Raw genomic sequence first — 9,833 nt, 5'->3', positions numbered from 1 at the left:
ATATCACCAAAGAACATGCCTTATAACAGGTTAGACCAAAGGACCCCAATGGCTGGTCTGTGGCCCGGTGCCGGTCCGTGGCCTGAGCTACACTGGGCCGCGGAGACAGACCTCCCCCCACCCCCGCACACACTCCCCCACCGCACAGCCTTTTTGCGCTTGCGTGCATGCCGGCACCCACACAAGCACTCCCCCACCCCCTCAAGCATGTGCATGAGTGCCTCCGAGCACTGCGCCTCCCTTCACACATGAGCACACGCAGATGAGCGCCTTCCCATTCCTTTGCACATGCGCACAACAGCGGGGGTTACCCGCCTTTCCCAACAGGTCCGTGGTGTTAAAAAGGTTGGGGACCATTGTGTTAGACCATTTACCCATCTAATGCCATGAACAGTCTTGGGAAATGTAATTGTAGAACACAGTACTGTATATGTATACAGTATGTGTTTATATGGGAAGGACTAGAATGTGATATTTTCATTGTGAAGCTTTCTGACCAATCAGAATCTGTCTGGCATCAACTGGATAGATACATAAAACAAGTGACATTTAGCAGACTGTCAGGTAGGGTCAAGTATGTGATAATTTAGTCCAATAGGTGTTAGATACGTGATAGATTATAGTTGATAAGCTTCAGATAGGGCTTATAGGTTTAGCTGTTAAATGAGTAGCTATGTCTGTCAAGTTTAAGGATGATATAGTAACATAACTAAGCCAAGAACAAGTGCATGTATAAAATGCAAAATGTCAAACCACAGTGAGTTTATTCTGTTCTACATGTGTTTTAAACAGTAAATGTTCTTTAATGTTTTTAACAAAGACCAAATGATCATTTTATTTACTTTCAACTGCTGACACACACACACACACAAGGCAGATTGCCATGTTTACTCTGCGTGCAGTTTTGCAGTCAGAATATATTAAAAAACCCTCTAACAATTTACTTAGGTTTTAAAGGAAATCATTTAATGGCTAAATCCTGTTGGAGAGTTACGCAAATGCTGTAACGTTTAGAAATGAACAGGCCTAAATTAAGAAATCTCTTTAAGCATTATCTCATCCATTGTGGTGTACGGAAGTGAGAGCTGGACCATAAAGAAAGTTGACTGCTGAAGAACTGATGCTTTTGAATTGTGGTGCTGGAGGAGGCTCTTGAGAATCCCCTGGACTGCAAGGAGAACAAACCTATCCATTCTGAAGGAAATCAACCCTGAGTGCTCACTGGAAGGACAGATCCTGAAGCTGAGGCTCCAATACTTTGGCCATCTCATGAGAAGAGAAGACTCCCTGGAAAAGATGCTGATGTTGGGAAAGTGTGAAGGCAAGAGGAGAAGGGGACAACAGAGGACAAGATGGCCGGACAGTGTCATCGAAGCGACCAACATGAATTTAACCCAAATCCGGGAGGCAGTGGAAGACAGGAGGGCCTGGCGTGCTCTGGTCTATGGAGTCACAAAGAATTGGACATGACTAAATGACTGAACAACAACAACACCTGCATAGGGGATAACCCTTTATTGAAAGTCTGACATGTTCACACATTGTTGCCCTCCAAAGTCTGAACACTGAGAACCAGCTTGGATAAGTGTAATCATGTACAGTAATGGATTCCCCCTTTGGATCCACATTTTTCCACATAAGACAACCTTCGTTTTGCTGGCCTCACTCAAGTGTTATCGTATCCTGTCTTTTATTTAAGACTTCTCCTGCTAAAAATAGCATCTGAAGCTTCTAAATATAGCGTAGCGTGATACACAATGGGTAACCTGCATAATTAACTTGTAAACCACCCAGAGAGTGCTTTATGCGCTATGCGGCAGTATGCTTTGCTTTTACAGTAAAGTCCATTACGATTCTTAAAAGTCATTATAGTATCTTAGAGCTGATGAAAGGGCATTAACAATGCATCAAAAAGCATTTTTCATTTTATCTTGGTTGCCAAGATAAAATGTTGGGAGGTGGGGGCATGGGCAGATGGCCCCCAGCTGGCTCAGGTTCCGGCAAACTAAAATCATAAATAAATTAATTTAAAAAAAAATTTTTTTGTTAACCGGCAGCCAACGTGGGGCCATCCGTGCATGTCTTCATCTACCAGCCGAGAGGCGGGGACATGGGCAGATGGCCCTCGGACTGCAGTAGGGCTCTTGAGATGGCCTTGGGCAGCTGAGGACGAGGAAGCAATGGCACAAAAAGGCACAGGCACACACACAAAATTCCCGAATGAACCAACAACTCGATTTGTGGTTCATTTGGGGAAAATTGTAACTTCGTGCTTCATTATTCGTGCACTTCCACAAACCACAAACCAATTCGTACCTCTATTTTGGCCCATTTCTAGTAGGGATATAGAGACTTTTCTTGTTCTTGTGTGTGTCAATGAAAAATGAGAACTATTTTCTTCTTGACTACGAGGGACTGAGATGTTTCCTGTTACGGACAGGGAGAATTCTGCCTTCGCGACAATGATTTTTGCACACAGTGCTCTAAATGAAGATAACTTCAGTCATTGACTTTTACAAACCAGAAGCATTGGATGGGTTTGTTTTGGTCTTTTTGATCAATTGGCCAGCCATCCTGTGTTTGCTGTGTGTGTCCTTTCCCTCAGAAAGGGAAGCGACACCAGTTTCCTACAGAGACATTTTGTGCAAATTCTGGAAACCACCACTGCACCAGAGAGCTTTTTGTCTCATCAGGCTGGAGGAGAGCTGTCCCACAGGGGTCAGCAACTATCCTGACAGGCAAGTGCGTTGACAGAGTATGTCTGCTGGAGAATGTCCAATTAGAAGAGAATGCTTCACATCCTTAACTCTTCCTACGGCTGCTGCAACACCAGATCCTGCTGCTTCGTCATTCATGCCTGAGGCAATCCAGTGGTGTTTCTGCAGTGGGAGGATCAGATGATGAGGTGCTGTTGTTGCCCAGGTAAACGTAAAGGTTCCCCTAGATATTTTGTCCAGTAATGTCTGACTCTAGGTGGCGGTGCTCATCTCCGTTTCCAACCCAAAGAGCCAACGTTTGTCCGCAGACAATCCTCTGTGGTCACGTGGCCAGCGTGACTAGACACGGAACGCCGTTTACCTTCCCACCAAGGTGGTACCTATTTATCTACTCACATTTTTGCATTTTGCATGCTTTCGGACGGCTAGTTTGGCGAGGAGCTGGGACAAGCGACGGGGGCTCACTCCGTCGCGTGGATTCGATCTTACGACTGCAGGTCTTCTGACCTTGCAGCACAGAGGCTCCTGCGGTTTAACCAGCAGCGCCACCACACCCACCCAGGGGGTGCCCAAATGTGTTCCCAACCCTCACGTTCTTCAAGGAGGCTTCTTCTGAGTCGCACAACTAGAGACTCACCAGAGTGGTAGAAGGAACTGGGTGTTCGTAAGGGAGTTTAGGCCTCACAATTCTTCCATCAGAGCATCTTAGCGTATCAGCTCTGGTTCCTTCACCTGCTCAGACACCTTGGCTTCAAACATCCTTCTCCAGGGACCCCAGTACAACCCTCCCGGTGCCTGCTGTGGAGCAGACTCCCAATGCATAATTTAGGGAAGTTTTTTAAAATAAACCACGTCTGACTAGAGTTTACCTTGACACATGGTGCAAACTCATCCCTCTGCTGAAGGCTGGTGAATATGACTTGAAGTGAAGAGGAGAAGGTGGATTGAAGTTGACAGCCTTTCCTGTTCCTTTCTGGATGGCTGCATTCATGCGACTACATTAAAAAAGAGAACTGTCTTTGGGGTATTTTGTGCGGTGGTAAACAAAATGGAGGAGCTGAGTGGGGCTGTTTGCTGCCTCGTTGTTGCCTCGTTCGCTTAAAACCAAAGGGAAAGTAAACAGAAGATGACTGGTCCCAATTACTCTGTTAATGTTGGTATTTGCGAATCTTTTGGGGAAACAAGAATCCAAGAGAAATATGCAGGGTGAAAGGAAGGCTGCATTTGGAAAATCCTCCTGTTTGCTCTCTCACCCTTACAAACTCAGATCAAGGCTGAGGTCAGATGAAGGAGAATTTGGCAGCCAAACCAGTTCACTCACTAGCATAGGCTTTGGATCCCCCCCTCCGCCAAGAAAAGATGCTTCAAAAGTTCAGAAATAGCCTGACATGCAGACCTGGGGTGGGTGGAATGGAGGTATTATACCTTGAGTCTTCACATATCACGGCATCAGAAAAGCTACATTTGCAGGGAATAAATCTGTAGCATCTTTCTTGATACACTAGCTTTCCAGATTCAGAGAAGTTTTAATACAAGAAAATGGTTGGTTTTATGCCAAGGAAGAAAATCTCTACCTTCCTTCTTGATGTATTAGCTTTCCAGACTTAGAAATACTTTAAACACAGGAACAGGTCTAGTTTTACGCCAGGACATAAATCTGTAGTTTATTCCTGATGTGCTAGATTTCCAGACGCAGGGAGATTTTAATATGAAAAACCATTTCATCATATAACTGACCTGCTTGAACTCTATAGTCATTTCCTGCCTCCCACCACGCTTGTCAAACATTTGGACCAGGGTGAAATAAAAAATATGCTGTGATTTTGATTTAATTTCATTTTGCCAAATAAGGGATGGGGAAATTCTAGCAAGCTAATAAGCCAAGGGCAGTTTGTTTCTGTTTTGAATCAAAAGGGATAACTCTCAGTACGGCAGTCAATACATGTTCATGTTGCTCAAAGCAAGGCATCATGGTGGATAGTTATTGTTGCAGAGTTTTGAATTTCTGATAAAATTCCTTTTTCGCCATGCAGTAGAAATACAGATTTCCACTTAGAAGAATAGCTATAAATTCCCCCAGACAGTTCACCCATTTCTCATTAACTGGTACTTAATCCCAATAGCTCGTTTGGTGACATTTGAAAGAGAAAGAATTAAATTAAATTTCTTTACTTATACAGTGGTGCCCTGCTTTATGATTACCCCGCATTATGATGAATCTGCTTCACAACGACGTTTTTGCGATCGCAAAACGATGGTCTAAATAGGGTTTTTTCGCTTTGCGATGATTGGTTCTCTGCTTTGGGAACCGATTTTTCGCAAAACAATGTTTTTTTAACAGATGATTGGCGGTTTCAAAATGGCTGCTGGGTAATTAAAATGGCTCCCTGCTGTGTTTAGGGATGGATTCCTTGCTATACAGGCACCGAAAATGGCCGCCGTATGGAGGATCTTTGCTGGACGGTGAGTTTTTAGTCGATTGGAATGCGCTGTACAGTTTTCAATGCGTTTCAATGGGCTTTTAATTTTCACTTTACAATGTTTTCGCTTAACAGCGATTTTTCTGGAACGGATTATCGCCGTTAAATGAGGCACCACTGTAGTTGCTTGAAGTTACAGGCTCATGTATGCTGCTTTATTTTACTGTCCTCACACTTAGTAACCAGCTTAACTGATCAACAGCAGACAAAGCAACCAACAGGGAGAGAAAAAGTACTCAGTGGAGAAGCAGGGCTCTCCTTGAATTCAAAGGCTGGAAAGAATGATTGGTTAATGTTGGATAGACAAACAATCACCCCAGCCCATAAAAGCCCCTCCCAATCACACAAATTACAGACAGCATGCAAGGTTGCAAATAAAACTTCAACAGTGATGACGTTGAGGATTAGAGGAGCCTGGTGACCCCAGTGCTGAGGTATAGTTAATCCGCTCCAGGTTTTAATATGAACTTTTAAAGAGCTATCCATGGTGTTGAAGCAATTATGGGGATATGACTGCACAACAGCCATAATGTTTGCACAGTCTGGATTGATAACTGGAATGGGTTCAACTTGCCTGCCTCATCAGCATCACCAGCTTCTGCTGATCAGGATGGCGTGACAGTGAATGGGTGGGATGTCCTCATGTCTCAGGTAGCAAGACAGGTTGCACACACCCCCTTCCTTTCCCATCCTTAGCAAAGAGGAGGATCAACCTAAATTCCAAGTAAATCCCTAAGGTGAAAATACAGTCGGAGAATTTGGAAAAGTTACCCTTTTTTTGTACTACGTACGTCCATTGCCTGTCCCCACAAGCTGTGGCATTTCTGAGCTTTGCAAAGAGCGAAATAGAAAAACAGGAAATCTATCATCCTTTCCCCGCCAATCGCCAATCGCTGCACATTTTTGTGTACAGCAAGGCGTAAATCTTTGCAAGAAGGACTCCGTTGGGATCCAAGGTGGACCATCTGGAAGCTGCAATTGCACAATGAGTGATTGTGCCTTTCATTTTTATTTCTTCCTTTGGAAGAGGATAAGCTGGACGCCACTCAAAGCATGGCCTCGCTCGTCCGGAGAGAGCAGGCAAGGGCTCAAGGACAAGTGCTCTTTATAATTTAGTCTTACTTTAACAGGATGGAAACTCTCCCAGCTTTGAAGATTGGAAAGTCTTCCATCACGCCTGTCAGGGAAGGCATGGAGGAGGCAGTATTAAAGTACACAGTCCATTTATTTCTCCAACTCGACCAAACAACATTTTTGAAGGTGCTTGTGGGCGGCATTGGATTGGGTCTGCCTGAAATTGTTTTTACTCAAGTGCAAAGAGCACCGGATCTGCAGCACCAGTCACAGAAGAGGAGAAAAAGGAGATCACGCACACACACATACCTCCTTCAAGCTACAATCTTTCTTGACCTGTGTTGGCCCAAGATTTTATTCTGCCTAAGGCAGAATGTACCACAGCCCTGTTCAACGGTAAGTAGGACCCCCCCTCCCCAATATATAAGGGATTGGTATCTATGGTTTCATTTATCTGCGGTCTGAAAATATTAAAAATATTTTTTAAAAACTAGAAATACCGTATTTTTCCATGTATAAAATGACACTTTTTCCTTAAATAATTAGACAAAAAAATGAGGGTTGTTTTATATATGGAAGGCAGCCGATTTTCCCTGCCTTTTGTGAACCCATGGGGTTTAGCAAAAAGGAAGGGAAGGTTCCCTTAGGGTAAAGCAGACGTGAAAGGGTTGCACGATCGTAATCCTTTGATCCTGAAGCCCTTTCATGTCTGCTTTACCCACTTCCTAAGCCCACTTTCTAAGCAGCTTTCATCACTGCTTTACCCAAAGGGAGCCTTCCCTTCCTTTTTGCTAAGCCATGTGGCTTGGCAAAAGGCAAGGAAAAGTGGCCATCAAAGGGAGCCCTTTGATCCCCACTTGTCCCTTCTTTTTGCTAAACTCCGTGGCTAATTTGGGGTTAGAAAAGGGGATGGTGGTGTCGTCTTATACATTGGGTTGTCTTATAAACAGAAAAATACAGTATGTATTTTGACAATATTTTTTACCAGAAGTGGCCACTAGAGCGTGCCAGAGACCATGCTACCTGTTCTTGCTGCTGAATAACATGGTCTCTGCCTCCCCCTACTGGCCAGTTCTGTTAATATATAGTGAAAATATTTTTTTTCCAACTTTATTTTCTTTTACCATGTTATGTGTAGCATTTGCTATTATCTGCAATTTTCATCATCTGGGTGGGGGGCTTGGAACCAATCCTCCATGGATACAGGGATTTTACTATACTGTAACCTAAAATGATCTACATGGTTGCTAGCAGGAGGTGATTTCTTCTTTGTCCCTTTTTACTTTGCTTGTACGAGCAGTGACATGCCTGAAGAGGAAGGGGATTTTAGTAATGTGCAGGCCTGGAAGATTTTCCAGGTTCTTTATACAACCTACACATGCATGTGTATTTCTCCTTTTCAGACTTGTTGCTCCTGTGAACAAAATCATAAAGAAGGAGTTTGGGGCTAGCTTCTCTCCCATAACCATCTTGAAGATTCTGGATTTCAGCATTCCCAAAAAGGGCTATGGCCTGTTTCTCATTTCCTTGAGATTTTGAAGGTCAAAACATGGGACCTGGGGTGGGCTTTGGGTAGCAATAGGAAAATAATATGGGTGCATGCCTGGCACAGTCAGACCAATAATTTTCTGTACCACCTGCCAAGCAGGTATGACACAAAACTCACATGCACAACTTCATGCCGATCTGGGGGTCCCCGGTTCCAGACATCGGTGGAGAGGAGATGGCCATCCGGGCATGGACACCACACACAATTATCCAGTGATAATGGACTCCAGGATTGATCTTTTCCTGGGGAGACCCAGAAGCGTAACAACGCTCTTGGATTTTGGTTGTCACCCTGAGACCTGTCACTCTAACTCCTGGCAGTACTTTGGTTTTTATTGACAGCTTTAGATGTGTATAGGGACATGGTGGCGCTGCGGGTTAAACCACAGAAGCCTCTGTGCTGCAAGGTCAGAAGATGAGCAATCGCAAGATTGATTCCACACGATGGAGTGAGCTCTTGTCGCTTGTCCCAGCCCCCGCCAACCTTGCAGTTCGAAAGCATGTAAAAATGCGAGTAGATAAATAGGTACCACCTCGGTGGGAAGGTAATGGCGTTCCATGTTTAGTCGTGCTGGCCATGTGATTATGGAAACGGTCTTCCGACAAATGCTGGCTCTATGGCTTAGAGACGGGGATGAACACCACCCCCTAGAGTCGGACACAACTGGACTAAATGTCAAGGGGAACCTTTACCCATTACCTTGGATGTGTATTTTGTGGTTAGAACTTGATCCAAAGCCCAAGGAAGCCCACGGAAGATTGGGTTTTGCTGACAAGCAGGCATCCTTTCACCTCGGTGCCGCCCACGACTTTAATGTCTGTGATACCTCTGTAAATACTTCTGCAACTAAAAGCGCAGCAGTGCTGCTTGGTCTATTTCAGGAAATGCTTAGCTTAGAGCGTGGAAATAATGCAGCGTTCAGCTGTAAAGAAGAAGAGGGAGGAAGGCAAAGGGGAGAGAACCTATGCAAATGCATAATCTTCGTAGAGTTGTGTTTGTTTTTTAATTACAAAGTAGAAGACTTTTGGCTGTCAAATGAATACCACTGTCACACGCCTTCCGTGTGTGTTTTTTTAAAAAAAATATTACTTTTGCTTTGGCAACGTTGCAAACGGTCCAAAGGCACCAGCTGAGTTATTAATCATGCCTGTCAAGCAGAGACTGCGATAATGTTCTGTCTGGAAGAAAACCAAACAGCGGACTTCCACAGTTTCAAAGTACTACAGTGATGCTGCAGGAAGATATTGGGGTGGTGGTAGCAGGAAATGTTCTCTCTGTAAAATGGAGCTTCAAGTGGCCATACTCCCTAACTGCATGCACTAAGACTCAGTATCTGCAGGGGGCCCTGGACGCCACCCAGGTTGATGCTGGAAAATGTGCTAGTATCAAATGCTATACATTGTATGATCTCTAGTAGCCAGTTCTGATAAATACATCCTGGAAATACATATAAATAGGTATATCTGGGGGGGGGGTGTCCTTTAGCCAGCAGATAAATGAAGCAGTGGATACTGATCCCACTGACAGGGGAATCTTCCTACTGTTATTCTAGTCTCAAGAGAGACATTTTTCAGGCTTCCCCCTCCTCCTTTTTTTCTTTTTGACATGATAGGTGGAATGTGGAGCCCACCGCCGCTATTATAAACCATAATCTTTGTCCACCAAGAACTGGGGATATCTAACCACCTCGTTGGTTTGTTTGTTGGTCATTTTTCCAGGAACCACAAATGCATTCACTCTAGCACACATCTGCAATGTTACCTTGAATATACCTAAGATGCATGTAGTGGTATAGTGGAGCTTTTGCACCTGAGATCCAAGCCAGAAGATTTCAGAGCAGCAGCCTCTATGACATCATCTGCCATTCCCACAGGTCTCCCCATTCCTCTGAGTTTAGCTGTGATCTTCACAATAGCTGAGAATACTCCACAGTCAGGGAATAAGAGGGCAGGTCCTCTTATGGATTGAGAATTGGTTGAGAGCCAGAAAACAGACAGTTGGTGTCAATGGGCA

At 44.3% G+C, this 9,833-nt stretch overlaps 1 long non-coding RNA gene across 1 annotated transcript; it reads left to right on the top strand.

The window, feature by feature from the left end:
• The first annotated feature begins 6,288 nt into the window (after positions 1–6,288).
• On the top strand, positions 6,289–9,541 carry LOC144586078 (uncharacterized). Its single transcript, XR_013540801.1, has 2 exons — positions 6,289–6,667; positions 7,675–9,541. It is a non-coding gene; the product is annotated as an uncharacterized LOC144586078 (long non-coding RNA).
• The last annotated feature ends 292 nt before the right edge of the window (positions 9,542–9,833 follow it).

Source organism: Pogona vitticeps, chromosome 1 (assembly GCF_051106095.1).
Source record: "Pogona vitticeps strain Pit_001003342236 chromosome 1, PviZW2.1, whole genome shotgun sequence".
Lineage (NCBI taxonomy): Eukaryota > Metazoa > Chordata > Lepidosauria > Squamata > Agamidae > Pogona > Pogona vitticeps.
The sequence above is the reverse complement of the archived record's forward strand: the minus strand, read 5'-3'. Positions and strand labels throughout refer to the sequence as shown.